Raw genomic sequence first — 7,872 nt, forward strand, 5'->3', positions numbered from 1 at the left:
ACCAAAAGATTATGAATACAAATATGTGTATGTATATGCATGACTGGGACATTGTGCTGTACGCCAGAAATTGACACATTGTAACTGACTGTACTTCAATTTTTTTAAATAAATAAATACATAAATAAAATAAAAAAGAAACCAAAAAAGCAAAAAAAAAAAAAAAACACACAAAACGCAGTAGCGCTTAGAAGAAGGGGAACATGGGTTGCCTGGCTTTGAATCTGTTTCTATGCATCAGGTTTGTAGGTTTGGGATTTGGGGATCATTGCCGCCATTTGTAGTTTTTGTTTGTATATTGAATTGAATAGTGTCTCTCCCTCCCAAATTCATACCCACCCACGACCTCAGAATGCGCCCTGTTTAGAATTAGGGTCTTTGCAGATGGAATCAGCTAAGATGAGGCCATATCAGATTAGGGTGGGTGAGCCCTACATCCAGGGACTGATGTCCCCAAGAAAAAGAGAGGACACACACAGGGGACAGCCACTGTGATAGCAGCAAAGACTGGAGGCACTCACAACCTAAGGAAAGCGGTGGGGGTTGGGGGGACACCACCAAAGCTGGAAGAGAGGCTCAGGTCGGCCCTATTCGCACCCTGATTTCAGACTTCCAGCCTCCAGGACTGTCCTCTATTCTACAGAGAATAAATTTCTGCTGTTCTTAAGCCAGCCAGTTTGTGGTCATTTGTGACTGCTGCATGAGGAAACTAATACAGCCAGATTCTGTCTTCCGGATGATCTGGGGTAATTGGCATCTTGCTAAGGATGCCCGGAGGGGAGGAACTCGCCCCCATCCTTGGATAATCACCGCGGCTCCCACACAAGGAGACTGAATTCCAGATCCGATTTGGGAACTGAAGAAGTGTCTTCTGCACAAGAGGCAAAAAAGGGGACACACCCTCAAGCATGCATCATTTTTCCGGGTGTAAAAGAAGAGCTGGAAAAACAGCAAAGAAAAATCACATTCCTGCACCACCACATGAATGCGCTGCCCGGGGCGCACTCTCCCGGCGCTTGCTGGCTCAGCACAAGGCTGCCTGTCAGCTGGCTGGGAGCTTAGTCATCGCCTTTCCAACCCTCCTTCACAGCGTCCAAGTTCAAAGGCGAGAAGAAACAAGGCCTTCCGGACCATCTCAGGGAGACACCCTGTCGGAACAGGTGAGTCTGGGTGAGACAGTGTCCTAATTTCTTAAAAGGTTTTCAAGTTCTCTGGGCTTCTCCCGAGTGGAGGCAAAGTCCTCGTAAGTCTTTCTCTCCTTTTTTTTTTTTAATTGAAATATAACTGGTTTACAATGTTGTGTTAATTTCTGGCGTGCAGAATAGCGCTTCAGTTATACCTATAATGTATATATATTCCTTTTCCTATTCGTTTTCATTGTAGGTTATTACAAGCTAATGAGCATAGTTCCCTGTGCTGTACAGTAGGATCTTGTTATTATTTTATATGGTGTGTATCTGCTAATCCCCAATTCCTAATTTATCCCTCCCCTAACCCCTTTCTTCTTTGGGAACCATAAGTTTGTTTACTATGTCTGTGAGTCTGTTTCTGTTTTGTAAATGAGTTCATTTGTGTCATTTTTTTAGATTCCACATATAACTGATATCATATGGTGTTTTTCTTTATGGCTTACTTCACTTAGTATGACGATCTCCAGGTCCATCTATGTTGCTGCAAATGGCGTTATTTTATTCTTTTTTATGGCTGAGTAGTATTGTATCGTATATATAAACCACAACTTCTTTATCCAGTCATCTGTCGATGGACATGTAGATTGCTTCCATGTCTTGGCTATTGTAGATAGTGATGCTATGAACATTGGGGTGCCTGTATCTTTTCAAATTAGTGTTTCCTCTGGATGTATGCTTAGGGGTGGGATTGCTAGATCATGAGATAAGTCTGTTTTTAGTTTTTCAATCTTCCTCATTCTTTACCTACCTGCCTCCTTTTAACACTCCTGGATTTAAGATCAGAACAGGCAATCAGAGTGAGTGGCTTTCCCCTGGCACCTCCACCACTACCACCATCAGCAACATCCTCCTCACCACTGTCCCCCAGCGTCACCACCGTCTCCAGCCTGAACAAGGACAATATTCAGGGTGTGTGTGCCAGCCTCAGTGCTACGTGCCCTCCAGCCACCCTGCCAGGTGGTGATTGTTAGGCTCCCTTAGAGGTGAGGAAGCCGAGTCTCAGTGACATCGATTAACTTGCCCGACACCACACAGGTAGAAAGTGGAGGGAGTGGCCATGGTCCTGCCTCCACTGCCCCTGTTCTTCAAGACTTGGGAACACAGAAAAAGGAAAACAATTCAGTTACTCTTGGAATAGCACACGTCCCAGGGAGTCCTGAGCCTCATCAGATATGACCGATGTCCTCACCTGCCCCCCGCTTCTTTTCTCATCTTCTATCACATCTTTGTTGAGCCCCTACCATGTGGTGTGGACACCGGTCCAGGGGCCCAGCTTCACATGTAGAACTGAATTTTTAAATGACAAGTCAAAGGGTTTGGGTTGGGAAGTGACTGCTTCATGCGGATGGGGGTTTGTTTTGGGGCAATGCCAATGCTTTGAAACTAAATGGAGATGCAGTGGCTCAACATTGTGACTGTACTAAATGCCACTGAACTGTACATTTTTAAAAAGAATACATCTAATATTTTACATGGAGGTCCTGGGGGTTGAACCCAGGACCTTGTGCATCCACCCCTGAATTGTACATTTTAAAATGGTTAATTGTATGTAGGGAGGGTATAGCTCAGTGGTAGAGTGCATGCTTAGCTTGCACAAGGTCCTGGGTTCAATCCCCATGCCTCCATTAGGTTAACTGTATGTGATGTGAATTTCACCTCAATACACATCCTGTTCACACTAAAGTTGAGGTGAGACAGGATACCCAGGGACCTAGAAGTAGGGTGTGCCAAAAGGTGACTCAGGGAGATGGATTCTCCACGCACCTGCCTCTCAGAGGCTGTGATTTCCCCTTCCTTCGGTGGCGCATCTAGAAAACTGATGACAGAACCACCCACCCACGTCGCTGAGCACCCTCCCCAGGGAGCACGATCAGGCAGCTGACTAATTGCAGGGTGGCCTCCGAAGGCTGTGACCCTCTGAGACATGTCACCTAGCAGGTTTTCCAAGCGATGCTGCAGGAGGCCCCAGCAGGACCAACCTGGCCACGGGTGGGGAAGGACAGCCTTCTTGACAAGGCGAGAAAGAAGTGGAGAGCCACAAGCAGCTAAACCATCCCAGCCGAGGTGCCCAAGCAAATCCTGGTCCACCCATGTGCACAGCAGCGCGATTCACAAGAGCCAAAGGTGGGAACATCTCGAGTGTCTGTCATCCATCAGTGGGGGATGGATGAACAGATGGTGGGAGATCTGTGCGATGAAACACTGCTCAGCCACAGGAAGGAATGAAGCAGTGACATGCTGCAATATCGATGAAGCCTTAAAACATGACCCTCTGTGAAAGACGCCAAACATGGAAGACCACATAATTCGCAATTCCGTTTGTACAAGGTATCGAGGATAAATAAATTCACAGAAGCAGAAAGCAAAGTGGTGGTTGCCAGGGACAGGTGGGGGACACGTAGTGGATGAGAAGGGGCTGCTACGGGTATGTGCTTTCCTTTGGGGACGAAAATGTTCGGAAACTAGCTAGAGGTGGTGCTTGCACAACACTGCAGACGTACTGACTGCCACTGAACTTACACTTCAACGTTGTTAATCTAAAAAACTTACAGACTTTTTTTGGTAAAATCTACATCACGTAAAATGTACCAGTTTAGCCATCTTTAAGTGTGCAGTTCAGTGGCATTAAGTACGTTTACACTGTTGTGCGGCCATCACCACCACCGTCCATATCCAAAACTCTTTCATCTTCCCAGACTGAAACTCTTTCCCCATTAAACACTAACTCCCTGTTCCTCCTCCCTGAGCCTTTGTCAGACACCCTTCCATTTTCTGTCTCGAGGAATCTGACTCCTCTGGGGACCTCAACTAAGTGGAATCATACGGTATTTGCCCTTTTGTGATTAAAATGGTTAATTTTATGCTATGTGAATTTCACATCAATTGAAATAAAAAAAGAAAGAAGGAAGGGAGGAAGGAAAAAGAGAGACAGAAAGAAAGAAATAAAAAAAGAAAGAAGGAAAGATGGGAAGAAAGGAAGAAAGAAGGAAGGGAGGAAAGGAGGAAGGGAGGAAGGGAGGGAGGAAGAAAGGCAATCAACCCATCTTAAGCCACCTCTTCAACATGACTGTTTCAGCCAAGAACTGGATCTGGGTCAAACTGACCCAGCCTGTTCTGAATCTACTTTCTACCCTCCACCGTCATCCCCAGGGATGAGACTGACTTGGCAGGAGGTCAAAATAAAATGTGTACAAGGCAGTTGCAGCCTTAGGGGGCCTGGAGATGCTGGTAGGAGAAAATGCTGTCCTGAGTCTCAGACGACGGCTTCGTGAACAACTCTCAAGTTTAAGTGCGGGAGAAAAGCAGTTCACTAAGTGTTCCAGAGCCGACAGCCCATTCCTGCTAATGGAAAGACCTGCATCCGCTTCCTGGATTTCGCGAAGCGGGTAAAAACCCAGGAGGGAAAGAGGCCACGCCATCGCCAGTTGCACCCCGTCCATTTGTGTGCTGAGCGTAACTTCGGGTTAATTATTGATGACCGGGCTTGAAATGAAGTGCTAAAAAGACTGGCTGCCTCTTCTAATTGCCGGGTTTCTGAGCAGAAGCTTCAGCCCGGAGGGATGTTGTGATTAGAATAAAAGGAAATTAAAAAAAAAAAAAGCAAAGTGTGCTTTAGCCTAGTCCAAAAGAACAGCCAGAGAGGCTTAAAAGGAAAAATTAATTATTAATAATCAGAATCTGGAAAGAGAAGGGGAAGACAGAGGAAGGTGGCTTCTCTGAAAGTCCTCCCGCTGTCTGGTCCTCACTTGAATCTCCCAGAACCAGAAACCATGGGGAGCTGCCCACGGATTCATCTGCCAGACGTGGAGCTGATGTGGTTGTGGATTCTGAAGCTGAAACAGTATAAGCCTGTCTTCTGGTGGGACATCCCAGGTCGGGAGTCTAACGTAGAGGGGGCTTGGCCATGCAATCAAACTGAACTTTGGCTTTGGTTTTCCAAAAACAGCGCGTGGGATCCCATCTGTTTGATTTCTAGCCGTTTCTCTCCTACAAGCACATCATCTAACATTTCCACGCCTGCTTCTTACTTGGGCGAGGAGTACCCAGCCCTTGGATCATTCACACCCCACAAGGTCAGGAAGGAAGAAAAAAAACAGAAAGGGAAAAGGAACCACCTTCCAAAGTAGCCCCATTCTGCTCCTTATGGAAAGTTTGATAGGAGGAGACATTACAATGATAGCAGTTGGAATGCAATTTGAATGTTACCTGTTTATTTATGTCTCACCCTCATCCCCAGCCATCACTGACAACTAACAGTTGACTTATTTATCAGTTTCAATCCTAGGAATTCTTCCTTGGGAGCAAGAAATGGTGTGTGAGGACGCGGTGACAAGTTCCGTGGCGAGGACACAGCTTGTAGCTCAAAGGCTGGAGGAGCTTTTTCATTTGGGTCCCACCAGGCGGGTCTGAGCTCCTATGACTTCTGAGGCACGTGTTACTCCCTCACGTTGCATTCCATGCACCTCAGCAAGAATTATCCACGAAGGTGTGGAATTTAATAACAGACACGGTTAATTATAGATATTGCATTTGTCTGTCCTGGAGGATTGAAAACAAAGTGTCTCCCAGAAAACACAAGACAAGGAGTAATGAAGAGACTCAAATTATGACTTTTCCTCTGCCAGGAACGTACCTCCCTATTTCCTTCCCTGGTCAGCTTGACACCCTGAGGACAGTTGTCCAATGATGTAATTGTCTACCCCGTGGTGTAGTGAGCACCCCATCACATGAAGCATTCAAGCAGAAATAAGAGAAACCACATCTGACCTCTGTGGGTTCCAAAGTCCCTTCCAGCTCTTCAGACTGTGTGGGTTTTCCAGTTAACAGAACTGAGGGTCATTCCCGGATCACAAAGGCTACTCATCAGCCAACATGCCACCAGGTGAATCGTGGAGGGAAATAGTGGAGGACTCACTATGGAAACTCACCACTGTGTCCGAGGATCAGAGAGGACCCCTCCACTACCTCCCTCTAGAGAATCGATGTATAAGGGAGCGTGACAAACGTTACCACCTCATCACATTCTGCTGATGCTGCCATCGGAAATGGAATCACCTAGGTGGGAAATAGCATTTACTGTGTTCCTACTGGGTGCCACACACTTTCCTTGTCAGAGCTCAAGTGAGCCTGAGGACTTTAAATGTGTGTTATTATTCCCGTGGATTTTTTTTTTTTTTTGGCAGCGGGGAGTAGTTAGATTTATTTACTTTTAGAGGAGGTACTGGGGATTGAACCCAGGACCTTGTGTAAGCTAAGCATGTGCTTTACCACTTGCGCTAAACCCTCCCCTTCCCGTGGGTTTTAGAGCTAGGCAAGCCCTTGGAGTGGATGGGGCGGCTCAGAGAGGTGATTCGTTGCCCCCGTCACACAGCTTAGGATCCACGTCCTGGCCCCTTCAGGAGGCCCCTTTCCTGCAAAAGAGAGCAGCTCAGGAATTTGCTAGAAAGCAGGAAAAGCCTGGATGAGATCTGAAATCTGACATGACTGATTTGCAGTGTGCCCCACTGAACTCAGCAGTACACCCCAAAAGTCAGTGTTCCTGTGGAATTATTCAGAAAAGTAGCTTCATCCCAGCAAACTTAGGTTTCCCTGCCGTTTTAACCCCTGAGTAATAAGCTGAATACAACAGGTCATTCACGCATGATGATAAATGATTCTTAAAATTAATAAATAAATTCAAACTTACCAGCAATGCAATTAGCAAAAAGGAAGAAAAAAGAGAGACAGAGAGAGAGAGAGATTTACCTGTGCTGGAGAAGGCTCATAAAACCCTATAGGAAGAGTAAATTGACCATATCTTTAAAAAGCTTTTCAAACGTACACACACTGTCACCCCATAATTCTCCTTCTAGGAATTTATCCTATAAAGTACAATTGCTGATCAAAGCATCATCTATAATGGAAAAATTTAAAAACAAAAAGCCTAGGAGACCAATCAACAGTAGGGCTACAGTTCGGTAAACCGTTTCACAAATCCATACAGCAGAATACTGATCAGTCATAAAGAGACCCTAATAATATAGAAAAATGCTTGTGATAGAATGTTGTTTAAAAGGCAGGCTAACGTAGAGACAGATTCATAGCGACAAAAAGTAGAATGACGTTTGTCTGGGGCCGGAAGGAAGGGAGAATGATGAGTTACTATTTAATGGGTACAAGTTTCAGTTTGGGAAGATGAAAAAGATCTGGAGATGGATGGTGGTGATGGTGATGCAAAAATGAGAATGTCCTTAATGCCACTCAACTGAACACTCAAAAATGGTTAAAACGGGGGTGGGTATACCTCAGTGGTAGAGCGTGTGCTTAGCATGCGTGAGGTCCTGGGTTCAATCCCCAGCACCTCTGTTTAAAAAAAAAACAAAAACCTAATTACCTCCCACAAAAACCAACAACAAAAATAGTTAAAATAGTAGATTTCAGGTTATGTGTATTTTACCACCGTAAAAAAGCAGGATAAAAATTGCATGTATGGTATGATCTTACCCTCATAAACAGAAAAAAGTATAAAATATTACCAACAAAAGAGACCAAAATACTAATATTGGTTGCCTTTTGATAAGAGATGGATGAATTTAATTTTTATGTCTGTGTTTTTCTGTATTTTCTTTGTATTCTGTTATGTGGATGTATATTGTAACATTCAGGAAAAGAGAAACTTGAATTTTTCAATGCAGCCTAATTG

The 7,872-nt window shown here is 45.0% G+C and overlaps 1 long non-coding RNA gene across 1 annotated transcript; it reads left to right on the top strand.

Moving 5' to 3' along the window:
• Positions 1-872: 872 nt before the first annotated feature.
• On the top strand, positions 873-7,609 carry LOC140687169 (uncharacterized). Its single transcript, XR_012061324.1, has 2 exons — positions 873-1,160; positions 5,464-7,609. It is a non-coding gene; the product is annotated as an uncharacterized lncRNA (long non-coding RNA).
• Positions 7,610-7,872: the final 263 nt, after the last annotated feature.

The sequence above is a fragment of the Vicugna pacos genome, chromosome 18, assembly GCF_048564905.1.
Source record: "Vicugna pacos chromosome 18, VicPac4, whole genome shotgun sequence".
Taxonomy (NCBI): domain Eukaryota; kingdom Metazoa; phylum Chordata; class Mammalia; order Artiodactyla; family Camelidae; genus Vicugna; species Vicugna pacos.